This window comes from Castor canadensis, chromosome 10 (genome assembly GCF_047511655.1).
Source record: "Castor canadensis chromosome 10, mCasCan1.hap1v2, whole genome shotgun sequence".
In the NCBI taxonomy this organism is placed as follows: Eukaryota; Metazoa; Chordata; class Mammalia; order Rodentia; family Castoridae; genus Castor; species Castor canadensis.
Genome location: NC_133395.1, coordinates 26425992 through 26442577, shown reverse-complemented (window position 1 = coordinate 26442577; position 16586 = coordinate 26425992). Strand labels below are relative to the sequence as shown.

The following is a 16586-nucleotide window of genomic DNA, read 5'->3' as shown; positions in this document are numbered from 1 at the left end:
CTGTGTGCCTTACTCCTTGTGCTCTCTTCTTTCTTATGACCTGTACCCTTGTGAGCCCCAAACTTCCCCCTTACCCGTACACCTCATCCTATTCTTACCAGCACAGTGCTTGCTACGATGCAGCTACCCCATGTACAATGTGGGGCAAACCACACTGGACTGCAAGGAGTAAAGGCAGCAATATGGGTGATACTTGCTTTGGGAATCACGGGCAACAAGTCTGCTGGACTGAGCTCACACATTATGGAATGTCTGATGGAGGAGGAGCCCAGGATCAAGCATACAAGAAGGTCTTCTGCACCCAGGTACCTCAGATTGTCAAAACCTATTCTTTCCCACCAGAAAACCTCTCAAAATTCCTTTACACTGTCCCTTTGTGAAACCCTTCTCCTCCAGGTCATAAATACCACTCATCAACTACTCAACCACACAAATTCTACTCTAGCCTATGGTTGTTGGATGTGTTAGTGGACTGGCCCTTCTCAGGTCATTGCCAGCCCCATAAATATTTCCATTCCCCTTACCTTAAACTGTTCTTTCACCAAAAGGCCCACTGCCTCCACCCTTTCCCCTGTTCCCCCTCTCCCAGCCAACCCCTCTTTGGCTACAGAATTCCTCAGGGATAGTCAAAGTAGGCTCCCTGGTGACAAAAAAAGTCACACTAATAGGGCAGCCAACAAAACTGGAAACAATATCTGTTGCCCCTCCATTTCTGGTACTCTTTCTTTGCCGCCAGAGTGTATAACCGTGTTTACCCCAAGCCTGGAAGAGCATCTGTACCCTGGTATTTTTGGTTCCTGACATGGATATTATTACAGAAGATCAGGACCTATCCATCCCCCTCACCATGCGTCTTCGATCAAAAAGGGCAATCCCTAGGGGAATAACAGCTGCCATGGGAATGGGGGCTGTGGGAATAGGAACCTCTAGCCACTATTACACAAAACTTTCTAATCAATTAATAAGTGATCTTCAAATGGTAGCTGAGTCTATTCTAACCCTACAAAAACAACTTGACTCCCTAGCCTCAGTTGTACTCCAAAACCAATGAGGCCTTGACCTGCTCACTGCAGAGGAGGGTAGTCTCTGCTTATTTTTATAAGAGTGCTGCTTCTATGTTAACCAGTTGAGAGTAGTAAAAAATAAAATTAGGCAACTCCAAGAACAATTAGAAAAATAGAGAAGGGAATTGGAGGACTCTTGGAATCCTCTAGGGAATAACATTTCACAGTGGTTTTCCTGGTTAATACCCATCCTAATGCCTATATTTCTTGCTCTCATATTCTTAAGCTTCCTCTCTTGCATCATAAGAACAATATAAGGGTTTCTTTTAGACTATATGTCTTCTATTGCTAATCAGAAATTTAACTAGTTGTACCTCCAGGAATACCAACCTCTCCAAAAACACCCGGAAAACTACTGTCTAGTCTCCATCCAGGACACCACAGGAGCCTGAGAATCCTGCCCCATACAACATCCCCTGCCAGCAGAAAGCAGTTAAAGAGACCAATGCTTTGCCCCAATTCCTGATTCTCAGCCCCTATCTTCATCATTATTAAAGAAAAATGGGGGAATGATAGAACAATAATGCTGACATTTTATAAATAAGCAGCCAGTTTATCCTCAGGTCTCACCTCTTGTAAAATGGAGCCATTCTCAGTAAACAGCCCCTCCCTTTAACAAGATTTCCCCTGCTCCCAGATAAGCTTCACCCAAGCTCCACCCCCATCAGGGTGGTGCATGTGCCAACCCCTTACCCTCCCTCTTCTATAAAAAGGCCATGTCTGGCCCAAACTCCCTCTCTTCCTGTGTTACCTCCTACCTGACATTAAACCCTGCTCTTGGAAGTGAGTTCTCTTGTGGGTTTTCTTTGTGAGGGGTGTTTTATCCTAACAGTACCTACTTCAAAGTATACTACATAGTTATAGTTACCAGGACAGCATCATCATGGAATGGCATTGGCCATTGAAACACAGTCCAATGAAACAGAATATACAACCTAAAAATAATCCCATGCATTTGTAGCCAACTTATTTTTTGATAAAAGTACCAAGAATGCACAAGTGTGTAAGGTTAGTCTCTTCAATAAATAGTGTTGTTGTTACCAGAAAAATGGGCTTGAAAATTATGTCAGTTCTTGCATCAGGTAAGAGAAGAATTCAAGCAAGATGTAAAGATTTATTAAAAGTAACAGTACAGTTTGTTAGGAGAAGGATATGCTTTCAACAGACTAAAAGCAGGTTTTCTCTAGAGTGAGAACAATGGGAGCACAGGGTTAGAGAAAGAAGGAGAGACATTTCCTGTTCCCTATACAGGAAATGGGAGCATAAACTCTAAATGATGGTCCCATCTTCTAGTCTTATACTAGAGAGCTGAGTAAATACACATGGTCAAAGGCAATGGGTCTGGGAGGCTGAAATGTGGGTGTGATCTGGGAGGATCACACCCACATTCCACCCAAAACACAGAAACAACAGGTGTGCTTTAGAACTTCCCTTCATTACTCTCTACCCATCCAAGGATCCTATTGCAGCTTGCTAACATCTCAAAGAGGAAAGTAGAAGCAGGTAGTCCCTCATTGTTTCCCTGTTCCTTTAACTCAGCATCTAAAAGGAGACAGAAGGGGGCTAGTTATTTTCACTTTCTTTGTTCCAATGTCAGAGTCTGGTTCTTTAAATATTTATTAAATTAATTTAATTTCCCTGTCTTCTTTTATAGCCACCACTTATGTCTAACTGCTTTTTATTACTGTGAAACTGTGCATCTATATAGAAAAGAATGAAATTAGACCTGATTTAATACCAGGTAAAAAATCAGTTTCTAAATGATTTGCATGTAATTAGTTTACAAAGTAATCTTACATGTAAGCCTTGATACTATAAAACTACTATAAGAAGGATGTGAGGGCGATCTGGCTGCGACATCTGTCACCCCATTGATCGCCAGGGTTGATTCGGCTGATCTGGCTGGCTAGGCGTGTGTCCCCTTTCTCCTTCACCACTCCATGTGCATCTCTCCCGAAGCTGTGGGCTCGGTCAAAGAGGACCACCATCCCCGATAGAGGAGGACCTTTCTTCAGTCAAGGGTATCTGAGTAGCTGCGCTCCCCTGCTAGAACCTCCAAACAAGCTCTCAAGGTCCATTTGTAGTCAAGCTTCTGAGACTCCAGACACATCCAAATGAGGCGCTACCCATGGCAGTCTGCCTTTCTTTAAGAAAAAAAAAAAAAAAAAAAAACTACTATAAGAAAACAGAAGAAGTTCCATGCATTTGTCTGGCCAATGATTTTTTTTTTAATACAATGCAAAAGCACAGAGAATAGAAGCAAAAGTGGAAAATTAGGACTATGTCAAATTAAAAAGCTACAAAATAAGAGAAATAACCAATTTCCTGATAATCACAGCCTTAGGCAGCCAGGTGTCCTCAAAGGGCAATTCCTTGGAGTCAAAGATCAAAGTTCATTCCCTGACCTCCGTTGAAAAGAAACATTAAATTTTTGCCCTTTGATAACAGGTCTTCACAGCCAGGTCCCTTTAAATATTTCATTTTCTCTTTGAAACTTAAAATACTTAATTGGCTGTTGATTTAACATTTTCATTAAATTTAGGGACAATGACTAGTCTTCCTCCAAAGTTACAGTTCTGAAAAAAATGTTTAAATAAATTAACATAAAAATGTCTTCTATTTCTTCTGTTTTGATTTTTTTCCTCTACTAGAGAATCAGTTAAGAGACAATAAGTGTTGGTAATATATTCCACAGATTATAGAATGATATTAATGAGAGTGATGTATAATTTCCTGGCACAAAACATACTGAAAATGATTTCAATAATCATTAAAGTCAGACATATTAATATAATTTGCATTAATATAGTTTACATAGGGAGCAAAACTATAAAGCATTTTAAGTCAGAAGAAGACTGTAGTTGATATACATGGGTAAGCACATACATTTGGATAAATAGTAAAAAAAATCCACAAATGATTTATAAGGAGTAAAATGGTACTCAGATCAGAAAGACAAGTACTGCAGGTTTTCGCTCATATGTGGAAGCTAGATCTAAAGAAAAAAGTGTAGACATGAAGATAAGTGAATTTGGTGGGGGAATCAGTGGGAGACAGCTGGAGGAAAAAGAACAGGCAAAGGGGGAGAAAATCATCTATCTGCACTGTATACCTGTATGAAAAGGTCAGAAAGAAACCCATTTAAAACACTGAAAGGAAGATTTGAAAAGAGTTTGGTGAGGGGGGAAAAGAAAGAGTAATAGAAGAGGGAAATATGACAAAAGTGCATTATATGCATATATGGAAATGCCACATGAACAAATGTAGAATTAACAAGTACTAATAAAAATATGGAAAAATAAATAACATCAAAATAAAACATAGAGGGAGGAGACTGATCTGCTGCTCTGTTATTGTAGAAGGATTTTATTTAGTAATTAATGTAGAAAATCAGTATATTTTGAAAACATCAGATTGGTGCTTCCTTTACTAGGAAACTGAATTGCTTCTGTTACTGGAATATAGAGTCTACCTTAAGGAATATGTACTAATTTTAATCATTGAAGGCATATTTTGAGATATAATTCAGTTTCATTAACAAAAACTCCTTAATATTTTTTCCCAAAGAATGAATGTTTTATTTTTCCTTCTTTGTGAAAGTTAATAGACTAGGAAGCATAATAAGAGAACTACATTTCTCTTCATATCTTCATTTACATGGTGAATTTTTTTTAACATTTTTAAGATTATTCTCTTTCTGCAGGGATTGTGGTTATTGCTTCTTATTGACAAGGTGCAGTTATCTTTTACCAAGCTACTTTTGCAAGAATTACGCTTCTTTTCTGTGTGCTCACTGAAGGCTTATTTCCCTGTTTCTGTCGTTAGTGACCTGAGAGAAATTTCATTAAATGCCTGAATATAAAAGACAGAGAAAAAGATGGAGACAAAGAGAAGGTATTCTGATTTGTCTCTTTAAGATTCATCTCATGTGCTGACTGGGGATCTCCTCTGGAGAAGTCATGACCCCTCACTGAACAACAAGGCAGATTATAATACACAATCCTACATTTTGCAGGAAATGTCCTCATTGTCCAAATTTACAGTTGCAGCACTGCCCACCATTCCTATAGCTGTGTGGGATTGGAGGAGAGGAGATTGTAGCTGCTGTGCAAAATACCCCACTTCACCCTTTTGTTTCCTCAGCACTCTCCTAATGCTGTATGTGCTCCATTACACACCAGAGTTCTGCAGTAGTTGTTTCTCCATGGTCTTGTCAACCCACAATTTTTTGTTCATTTATTAGTTTTAACATTGTGGAGACTGATTCCTGTAATGTCCTACTTTGCAATCTTCATGTGCATCACTTTCACAAAGTGAATACAAATTTTAAGGACATAACTTCTTTTAGTGATAAAATTCTATCTTCCTTATTATTCTGTATAGATTAGTCAACAAAATATTTTGTTTTAATTTACAACATTCTACTTCTATTATTTTACTAATTTCAGATCTAAATATTTTATTGCTACAATATTGATACTGTTATTCTCTTTCTTCTAACCATATTTTCCATGTAATTTTTTCATTTCACTCTTTTATTCATAAGAAATACAATATTTGTCTATCTTACTTTCAGAAAATTTTTAGCAAAATAATTTATCTCTTTACCTAGAATTGATTACAATAGCATTATTAAGGTAGATTCACTTGTTGTCCATTCCACTCAAAGTGTGCATCCAGGAGTTTACAGTGTGAACAGAGTTGTGCATCTATCAAAACAATCATGTTTGTACTCTTCTTTACCATTGAAAATCTTGTTATAATCTTGTTATAAGAACAAATAAACTAGCAATTAAAATAAATAAATTTCATTTACTTTATAAAAATTATCATTTACACCTGTATGAGATGAACTAGCTTTTGAAAGAAATAATAGATAAAATTAATTTCCTTATGTAAAAACTTCTAAGCAATATGTATCCAGGAAAATTAAACTGTACACTTAGAAACCATCTTTAAGAAAAGGTTATAGTGCTCACTTCGGCAGCACATACACTAAAATTGGAACGATACAGAGAAGATTAGCATGGCCCCTGCACAAGGTTGGCATGCAAATTCGTGAAGCATTCCATATTAAAATGAAAGGAAAGGTTACAATGTAGTAAAATACAAACTCACTGAAAATGTAAATTATTATATTTATCTCAAAAAAAGAATGTAATGAGAAATAGCCAAATAACAGTTGACAGTTAAGAGCGCAATGAGAAAAAAGTTACAGAGATCAACTGTGTTTTAAATTGCAGTCATCATGGATGCAATCCTTTTTAAACTATTTTGAAATTAGTATACATTCATTGAAAATTATATCAAAGTTGACATTGCCTTTAACATTGACAGCATTAGCACTTGAGTTTTTAGTTAAAAAATATAGTTCTTTAGCTCCTTAGATACAGATTTCTAAAATTTAAAAACAAAATCATTCCTCTTGTCTAGCAGAAACTTTATTCTGTGACCTACATCTACCCACCTACTCTTATCCTGTAGTAACCACAAATTTCCTCTCTATCTCCCTGATTTCAATTGTTTTAGATTACAAATACAATTGAGATAACTGTGTTTAGGTTGTGTGCCTACCTTGTCTTATTTAGCATAATGTCTCCATGTTTTTACAAATGATGGAATTATTTTCTAATTTAATCTTGAATTCAATTTTCTCTATATACCACACTCTTTATATAGTTATCTGTTGCAAATAAAGTTGATTCCATATCTTGACTATTGTTAATAAAGTTACAATGATAGAAAAAAAAACCAAAAAGCATAGATGACCCAATTTTTTATTCTTTTTAGTTTTTTTCTCTAAACTATTAATTATTTATTTATTAAAGTCACTGGAATATAAACTTTTATGTCATTTTGTGAATTCTCATCATTAATTATCCAATAATTTCTGGGTAATAATCTGTGTAAATCAGTTAGATAGGGATCATTATATTTTAGCTGGGAGTATGCCCCTTTGTGTCTTTGCATTCAGTTAAATTGATATATACTGTGATTTATTTCAAAATAGGTACTAAAATGAGTAACAAAACAGAAGTTTACCCTAATTTCACCTTAAATACACAGGAAGACTTAGATGTCAATATTAAAAGCGAGTAGCCATGTTTTATCCAAAACAAGCTATTTTTTATTTGCATTTATATTACTTTGATGAAATATATTTAAATCTAGATATTATACCAATTGCCTTTTTCAGAATAATTTTAATGATGCCATGTTATTTAACCCTTACATATTTGTCCATTTTGGTTTTGGTGAACATGTTTGGATTATTACATATTGTAAGGAAGGAGAACCCATGCGGTAGGGATCTGTGGGGCAAGGGTTTTCTACCTCAGTGCTCCTTGCACTACATCTTGCTGACAAGACGGTATTTAGAAGCTACAATTCATATGTACCAAACTGCAGCTGCATTAGGATGACTGATGAGAATGAAACTTCCAAAGTGAAAGTGAGGAGGAGCACATCAAAATAGAAATTATGTTTAAGGGTGACTTTTATGCAGCACCATGCAAGGGTTAAGAGTTAAAATTCCTAAATCTCCTTATACATTGAACCATGACTTACTTCCTGAGGTCTCAGAAATGAGTCATTACTTCCTGTTTATGAACAGGAAGTCAGAGTAGGCTCCATATATATTATTCAAGACATATTTGCATCCTTAAAACCAGAATAATAATAAAAGTAAAAGAAACAAGTCAATGATGTTACCTACTTATTTCATTCAAAGTCAGAGAAAAAATAATGTACTTGTTCCTGCCAACTTACTGTAAAACAAAGGTTTTCTATGATTTATGGAAAATTATCTGTAAAGTGACAGATTAGTGAAATAATATTCAAATGTCTCCAACATTTATATAAAATTTCACCACTGATTGTATACAAAATTCCACAAAGAGTTCAGTGTTATCTATATTTTCATAATAGGAGAAACCTAATATTTAATAGCATTTCAAAGATGTCATTAAAATATTAAAACCTTATCCAGAACTGCATGAAAATGTAACTAAATTGTGGTAATATAAAAGAATTACCATATTTCTTCAACTACCCTAGGCCCATTGTAATTCATTTTCTTCAACCTTCTAAGGAACTCAGTGAATTTAGAAATATGTATTTTGTGGTGATTTTGTGTTTGATGGCCAGAGCTCTCAGCTATGATCTGAAAGTCCTCTTCAAAACTTATGTTGGAGAATAATTGCCATTGTCAAAATATTAAGTGGTCAGACATTTAAGAAGTGAATAGGTCAAAAGAGCTATCCTCTTTTGAATGATTAATGTTACTCTCACAGGAGTGTGTTAATTTTGGATTGACTGAGTCTTTTATTTTAATAAAAGTGAGTTCATCCTGACTTCCTGTCTCTGCTTCTTGCATACTGACACTATCTCATCCTTCCACCAAATTATGACATTGCAAGACCAACACCATATACATATTTTTCCTAAGATAAATTTGCTGTGGCAAATAAACTATCAAAAATCATAGTAAGTTTTTTTTTTCTGGAGATAGGCCATTGCTGATTGTCTTTTGAATGTTTGGTTATTTTTGTCAATCATCCAATAAGTGGCTTTCCTCATTTTCTTTTGAACTGTCAGTCTTCTCTTTTGTGCTATTTTTCTGTATTTATACTGTCCTTGATTTTGATCCAGTATTTTTAAATGCCTTATGCTATACAAAATTTAAGGTATTTAGAATGTGTAAAATAACCTCATAATTATGGCTACCATTCTTATCATTACTAAAATATGCTAGAGTCTATTAAAGTCATTTAAAAATGAATTAAGTAGTTCATCCAATCATTTTGTTCCTGATTGGTAACGATAGCCCATTTTAAAGGTAAAATAATGGAGTCTAGAAAATTTAAACATCTTGCTAATGGTGATTACACTATTGAATGATAGAATTAATATTCACATATACTCCTATATGATTCCAAAACCCACAGAAACTATTGTAATTTGAGAAAGAAACACTTCTTCAAAATCAATTGAAAAATAAAGCAGTTTTTCATTAGGCACATTACTCGAAGGAACATTTAATGTTATAGTGTTTAATGGTTATAGTGTTGGCATCACTAAAGTAACAAATGCTCTGCTTCCTCTGCCAAGCTGCACAGAGAGATGTCAGTGAGTGTGCCTCATTGCCACTACTGATCTTCAATTTTTACAAATTCTTCAATGATAGTACTTCTTAATACCCTCATTACATACTGTATTGCTCTCCAAAACTCTTCACTTAAGTATTCCAAATCACTTTGAATTGTTTTTTTAATTTCTTAATTTTGTATCTATAACGTTGCAGAAAGACTAAAATAAATGAATGAAATGGTGAATAATGAGTATTGCAGTATTTAAAATTATTTTTTGCATCCATATATAATTTCAACATAAACTTGTCAGGTGTCAGAGACTTTCAAAAGAGTACAGCAAAATTCTTGAAGGTTGAATGTTACAGTCAAATGTAGAGTAACACTAATTACATATCTGCATAACTAAATCAACTATTTGATACTGTTCATTTAACTTATTTCCTTACTATGGCATTTTGGCCTAAACAATGAAGCAGATCTAAGTTTTAGAAATACTTCAGCATTATATTATCCTCTAGTTTACTGGGCAGCATAAAATACTACATAGCTTAAACAAGTGTAAGGACACTTTTGGAAACTTTATATTCCAGTTTACATAAGAAATATGCTAACTAAACTATTTATCAATTAATGTATAAGTTAATAAAAACACAGATTAATGATTTTTCAAAAAATAATCAAAGACAGAAGACATCTTTGTTATCCTGGAGTTTTAAAAATAATTCACAAAAATAAATTTTCTTTTTCTATTTCAAAATATGGTAATTTTAGAATGTTACTGATAATTTTCATCTTATTTTTACATTTTTTCGAACAAATAAGATGACATTTTATCATATTTTTGAAGTTTTTACCTGAAAATGTATATGATCCCATTATATTTCAGTGAAACAACATTCTTTAAGGAAAGGATTAAGCTAAATTTAGAATTCCTTCTTTCAGAATGCATACTCTTTTCTAAATAAGCCAATTTGGGAAAATGAGTAATATCATTTAATGTAACTCAGTTTTGCAAAAGGCAGTTAAAAAACCAGGAAAACTCTGAGTATATGTGATTTTCAACCTCTGGAAATTATCATTTGTAATATGGCAGAAGTGAGAAATCTAAATTATATTCAAATTGTGATACTATATAGTAATATATATATGTATATATATATATCTCCTTCATTATTTTATTCATATCACATATGTTATTTCACTCCAAGGATATTTAATAAAATTTCTTTAAAATTTTATAAGAAATAAGAAACAAATATTTTTATCATATTAAGTAATCATATTATATAAAGCTATTGTTAAGTAATTTTTTCCTATATTAGTTTCTAATTCTGAAGTGTTCTACATCCTTATGAAGGAAAAACATCTTTTGTAAAAAGAAATATATTATCATATAAATGCTAGATGATTTCCATTTTTCTTTACTTTGAATACTACCCTAGAGTCTTAAAACACACAATCAAAACAAATATTAATGTTATTGACCCTTTAACTGTTGGACACCTAGTGTCCTAGGTGGTGAAAGGAAACTTTGGCTAAACCCTTGTCATGGTCATCATAGTTCACGTGTGCTCACCTTTAAAGAGCTTTATTTGAATCCCTATAGTAACATGAAATATGCCCAACCTTCCTTGAAGTTCCTGGTAAACACAAATTCCTACTAACTATTTAATGTCAGCTTGTAACACTTAAGTGTACTCTATACCACCTGTGATTCCCTCCAGTGTTTTAAACCCTCCTATGTGTGGAATTATTTTGATACAATAACATATTCCTACAGTTTTACCTACAGTTTGCTTTGCAAAACTGGCATTCAATAAATATTTAATGAATTAGCATAAAGGACAGTGAATCTAGTAATTAAAATGTACATTTTTCCTGGGCATTACAACAGAACTACAAAGTACTTGTAACCTTGAAAAATAAATTAAGTACCAGTACTTCACTGGTACTTGTCAAATATGTTTTGAAATGTTGATTGTAGTGATTCTTAATTAATGAGAATCTCCTTAACTAAGCCCATTACATATCATATTTCCATATTTAAGTATAATTTATAATAAGTAATTTGCTATTGTTTTTGTTGTTTTAAAGCTTCTAGTAGTATTTTTGCCATATATGTTTTTCCTTTCTTGAATCAAGTTTCTGAAGTTGTTTCATTACAGAGAATGAAGAACACTTATGAGAAAGAAAAGGGAATTATTTTACCCTAGTTACTAAGATATTCTTTTCATTTAAAATTTGTTTACTTTCTTTTTGTTTTAACACTGAGATAAATCTGTATGCAGAATGCTTATAAGTATACGTACATTGTGCAATGGTTAAATGTAGCTAATTAAGAAATATGTTACCTCAGATAGTGATCACTTTTTGTGGTGAAAACACTTAGCAATCACTCTTTCATTTCTAAGAACATAATGCATTGTCATTAGGTATAGCCATTATTCTCTACAATAGCTCTCTGGATTTCTTTCTCCTAGCTAACTGTGGTTATGGATCCTTCAACTAATATTTCCCCAAGCTACTAACCTGTGATCTCCCTAGCCTCTGGTAACTACCATTCTCCTTTGTTAGGTGAACTGTCTTTTGCATTCCATGTATCAGTCAAATCATAACATTTATGTCTCTTTGTGCTTAGTTTTCCCATATTAGATAAAATCTAAATTATGATTTTCTTTTCTATTTTATAATAATTTTAATGATAAATTAACATTAACTTGTTAAAAATATTGGTTGTATAACTGGTAGCTTCTTTGAATTAAATATGAAAAGAGATGGACTTTATCCTTTAAAAATGAACTGTAATTGTAAATTTAAAATCATCTGCTATAATGAAGTTGTTGTTGAAGTTTACAAGGCCTGAAATAAATTACAGAATTATAAAGAAATTCATGGCCTTGTCTAGACATGTGATTTTAAAATATTTGGGATAAAAATAAAGTATATATTATTCCCCACTTGAGCCATAGCCTTACAGAATTCAAACTTTTCATTTTGAAATCTATACTGTATTCTATATATTTCACCAACTTCATATATTGCTAAAGTTTGCTGTGACTATTACTATGGAAGAATTATGCTTATAATATTGAAATGTTAAACATTTTAAAAGTAAAGTATTAACCTGAACAGTTTTCTATGAAATACTGTACTTCATGCCATTGATTAAAAAATAAAAATAAACTGAGAGTAACATACTCAGTAATTGTAGTTCAGCTGAAATGCAGCCTACTTTGACTAATTTTAAATCTTGATGATTTGCTAGTGATTATTAGTAATATTGCTTTCTAAACTCATTCTCTCTGCATATTACACTTAATTATTATTTTTATAAGTTTCAGGAGATTCATGAAAAGATTTTATACTGAAAGTATCATGGAGAAATTGAGAATGTTTATAAAATATTTTCACTTGTGCTTTTGTGTAACGTTACTATCAAATGAGCATGTGTCCGATATTAAGAATGATATAATAGGAGTTCACATCCTTATTGTAACATCTCCAGCTCAAAAGCATAAAAAACTGAGTAGACATTAAACACTTTCAATAAATTAAATTTTTTACAGAAAAATAAATGAAAAATTTTATGCTTTACATAAATGATTCCCTTCAGAAGTGACTTATATAAGCTATTGAATCGTAATTAGCATAATTTCTTCATTTGAACATAATGTACTTTCATCATTATATTGGAAGTTGATTAAAGAGCAAATATTACATAAAAGTCAGGAATAGAATGATTGGTTTCTTTAAGAACACATGACAAAGACCAAAAAGAGAGAAAGTTATCTTTATGTTTTAGTAAAAAAATTATTTTAATCTGCAAACTGGAGAAATAAACAGTAAGAAAAGGAGGAAGAAGTGAAAAAAAGGAAGGAAGGAAGGATGGAAGGAAGGAGCAATGGATGGATTTAAGAAATCAACTCTATATACGTCAATAAGACCAATAAGTATCACTGTAAAAGCAAAACTCTTATGAGTATTTGTTGTCATAACCCTGTATCAACATAAAAACCTATATTACATTTACTTTATGCTGTTGAAAAGGGAGAAAAGCCTGTAGTTTTAAAAAATGTGTCATTAAAATATTTTATTGTTTTTTCTAATTTTTTGCAAAGAGGAAGAATGGGTAATCTTCACTACTACTTCTGTAGAGCTTTTGACCTCCTCATACATTTATGTATAATGTATTTTTTGATTATTTCATTTGACATATAGAAATTACATGTTTTCAACATTATGAGAGTAAATAGACCCTATCTGTATGTGAAATGTATTTTTACTTAAAGTGTAAGCTCAATACTAAACAGTTATGACAACCATATTAACAACTTACTACAATTTTCAGTGGCACTGGCAATGGCAGTGCATAGGGGTGGCATCTGTGCTTCCATATCTGCAAGAAGTTTGTTATGGAGGAGCGGTGGGCAAAGAAATAGATTATAGTGGGTTGACAGTGAATAGAATAGAGCAAATTAACCATAATACATATTGTTTTCCTTGAGTTTTTTCCAAAATAATTACTTCATGTCATATTTTGAGGCATGTGAAGGCAAACCCTTTAATTCTTGCTACTGAGGAAGAGAGATGTAATTAGTTTTTAAAATTTTTGCTATTTAAATTAAATCCACCAAACCCTCCAAATTTCTGGGTTCTCTTTATACTGTTTATTCTTACTTGGAGATCAGCCAATTTGTTTTATGAGACCATGTCTTACTTGAATTATCTTATTAAATGCAGCCTCTAACACATGAAAGTAACCCTTATCTCTTTTATGACTGCATTAAATGCATGATCTGCTTTCTGAAGTATCTGTCAACAGTTTAAGCAATTTTCACTCCCATTCAAAGTGGATCACCACCAACTCTCTGCTGATAACAACTGCCCTGAGACTTTTGTGCCACTTTTTAAATCAGTATTATCTACTTTACATTTTTTGGTACAACACTATTTTATTCCCAGTACTATGCACCAGGAAAGACAGGGCTAGGTTCTTCAGTAGTAACAAAGAAAGCCAATTTTCTCAATGATTGAAAAGCAAAATGTCTACTGCATGCTCCTCTTAATAACTGCTACACAGTTTTCATAGGTTTTTCTAAAGAAATGATAAAGTGGAGTTGGAAAGATGAGATATGAGGACAATCTTACATAAAATCTCTCCTGTTCAATTACTTTTATTTAATGTGAGACTTTGATTTGTTTAAGATGGGAGACATATGAAGATGTTAGCTGCTGAAGAGATGAAAGTGGGTACCAGAAGAGAGAAAAAAAAATGAGGGAAAGAATATCAACGGAAATACATCCTTAAGAATTTGAGGAGAGTGGAAACATCTCCTCAAATAGGGATCCTCTTCTCCCATAGGTGGTGAAGGAAGAGAATATGAACAATGATGTAGACATGAAAATCTTATCTAAAGTTGTTTTGTTTGTTTGGCCTTTTACTTTGCTATTATTAAGTAAATTAATCTTCTGAGAATGAAGAAAAGGAAGTCTTTGAACCAACATTTTCAGAATCGATTTGTCGTAGAAGGTCAAAATCTTCAGAGAAACCTTGCATTACTTTGAACTACATCCAGCATAGTTTAGCAGTCTAATTTCTTTACTGAAAATCAGGGAGTAGTGCTTTGAGTGTTGGTTTTGTTTTGGAGAGGAAAATACGGGTTTTGGTATTTTACATCCTACCCATCAACCAGTTCTTGGTTATTAGGAAATTGTTACTTTGCAACGTGTGATTCAGTCTCATTCTACTGTTTATTCCCAGTCATGAGTTACGAATATTATATTCATATTTGTATATAGATAAATACATGAATTTAAACCAGCTCCTCCTCTTTTGTTCTTTGTAATGTGTATTGTGTTCATGCAGTCTTGATTTACTTCATTGTTAAATTCTATGCAATAGATGGAGAATGCTTCTACTTACTGTGAAAATTTACATAGTGCAATAATTTTTTTCTTGACAAGTAGTAAATGAACCTTGATCAATTTTTCTCACAGGAACTAAATACATTAAATAAATATTTAGAAATATACTTCATGAAATGAAAAGTAGGATTATCTTTTCTTAGCATCATTATAGTAAGTTCTTTTAAAGTAAAATATAAGTATTTAATATTTTTTCTTGACTTTGACATTGTATTTACAACTGAAAAATTATTTTGGTTTAATTTGGAACATACAGCTAAATATCATTTAAGACATTTTAATATAGAATATTCATTGAATTAATATTGATGTTTGTCTTTAAGAGTCAATGAAAATTTGAGAAGTAAAATTTTATGCAAAAGTTTTCATTATACAAAAAACGATCACAGGCCTACAGTTTTTTTTTTTTCTTGGTAAAACTTTCTTAATGTATTGGTTGTGAAAAATAGTTTCCAAATTTTAGAGGATTATACTGTACATCACCTGTTCTTTTATCTCCACTATACATCTCTTCTCTACTTGGTTCCCTCATGCCCTAAGTCAGTAGTTTCATTTACATGTGGCCTCCAGTATGGTTAAAGTCAAACATACTACCAGATTAGACTGAGGGAATAGATGACACAGTCCCTACCTTTCTGCAGCATGATTGCCTTAGGTTGGATTTGCCCTCATCTGAAGTGTGTTGCTCCTCTCAGGCCACAACTTCTGTGTTGCCCTCCTCATTGGGGCTTGATGAAATCCTCTTCCCTTTCTTTAAGAGGATTGCAAACCTTCTTATTTATAGAGATTGGTTACTTCACATCCCACGTGTTCTTTATTGGCCAACTCATAGCTTGCTAAATATTCCCTATTATACACCTTCCACTTATACTGTTAACAGCTTAGATATTGGTTAGTACAAGAATATGTACTTCAATAAAAATTATGTTAATTGATAGTATATGATAAAAATTTGATAGAATATTTAAATAATCAATTGTCTAAGCATAAGAAAAGGACATATTTAAAATCATTATTTTTAAATGTAATTTTAATTATTCCCCTAGACACATGTGAGATTCAATCTATTATTAAACTTTAGTTAGTAGTTAGACACTTATAGGTAGACACAAACCAAGAACATGAATTATATTTGCAGCAGTACAAATGAAAAAAAGAAAAAAGTTAGGATTTACTTAGAAATATATATATAACATTTGCAAATATATCTGTATACATATTATAACTAAATCTAATTTTACCTGGCTAAACTTATTTAATGATAAATTTGTCACCTAACTATTTTCCTCTAAAACTTAAATTGAATAACCAAAACTTAGAATAAAGGTGTAAGTTTATAGACTTTCCTCTTGCTAATTTCTGAATTCAATTCACCACTGAAATCTAAGCTATAAAGTTATTTAACATCCCAGTGGCATACCTCTTTATATTCACTCTGACTATGACTAAATTGGGTCAAGCTCTTTCTCTCAACTGGAAAATTGCAATATTATTCTTAATTATTTTC

The 16586-nt window shown here is 32.6% G+C and overlaps 1 non-coding gene across 1 annotated transcript; it reads left to right on the top strand.

Annotated features, from left to right (window-relative positions):
- The first annotated feature begins 6035 nt into the window (after positions 1-6035).
- Positions 6036-6142, top strand: LOC141413098 (U6 spliceosomal RNA). The gene has a single exon (XR_012437922.1). It is a non-coding gene; the product is annotated as a U6 spliceosomal RNA (small nuclear RNA).
- The last annotated feature ends 10444 nt before the right edge of the window (positions 6143-16586 follow it).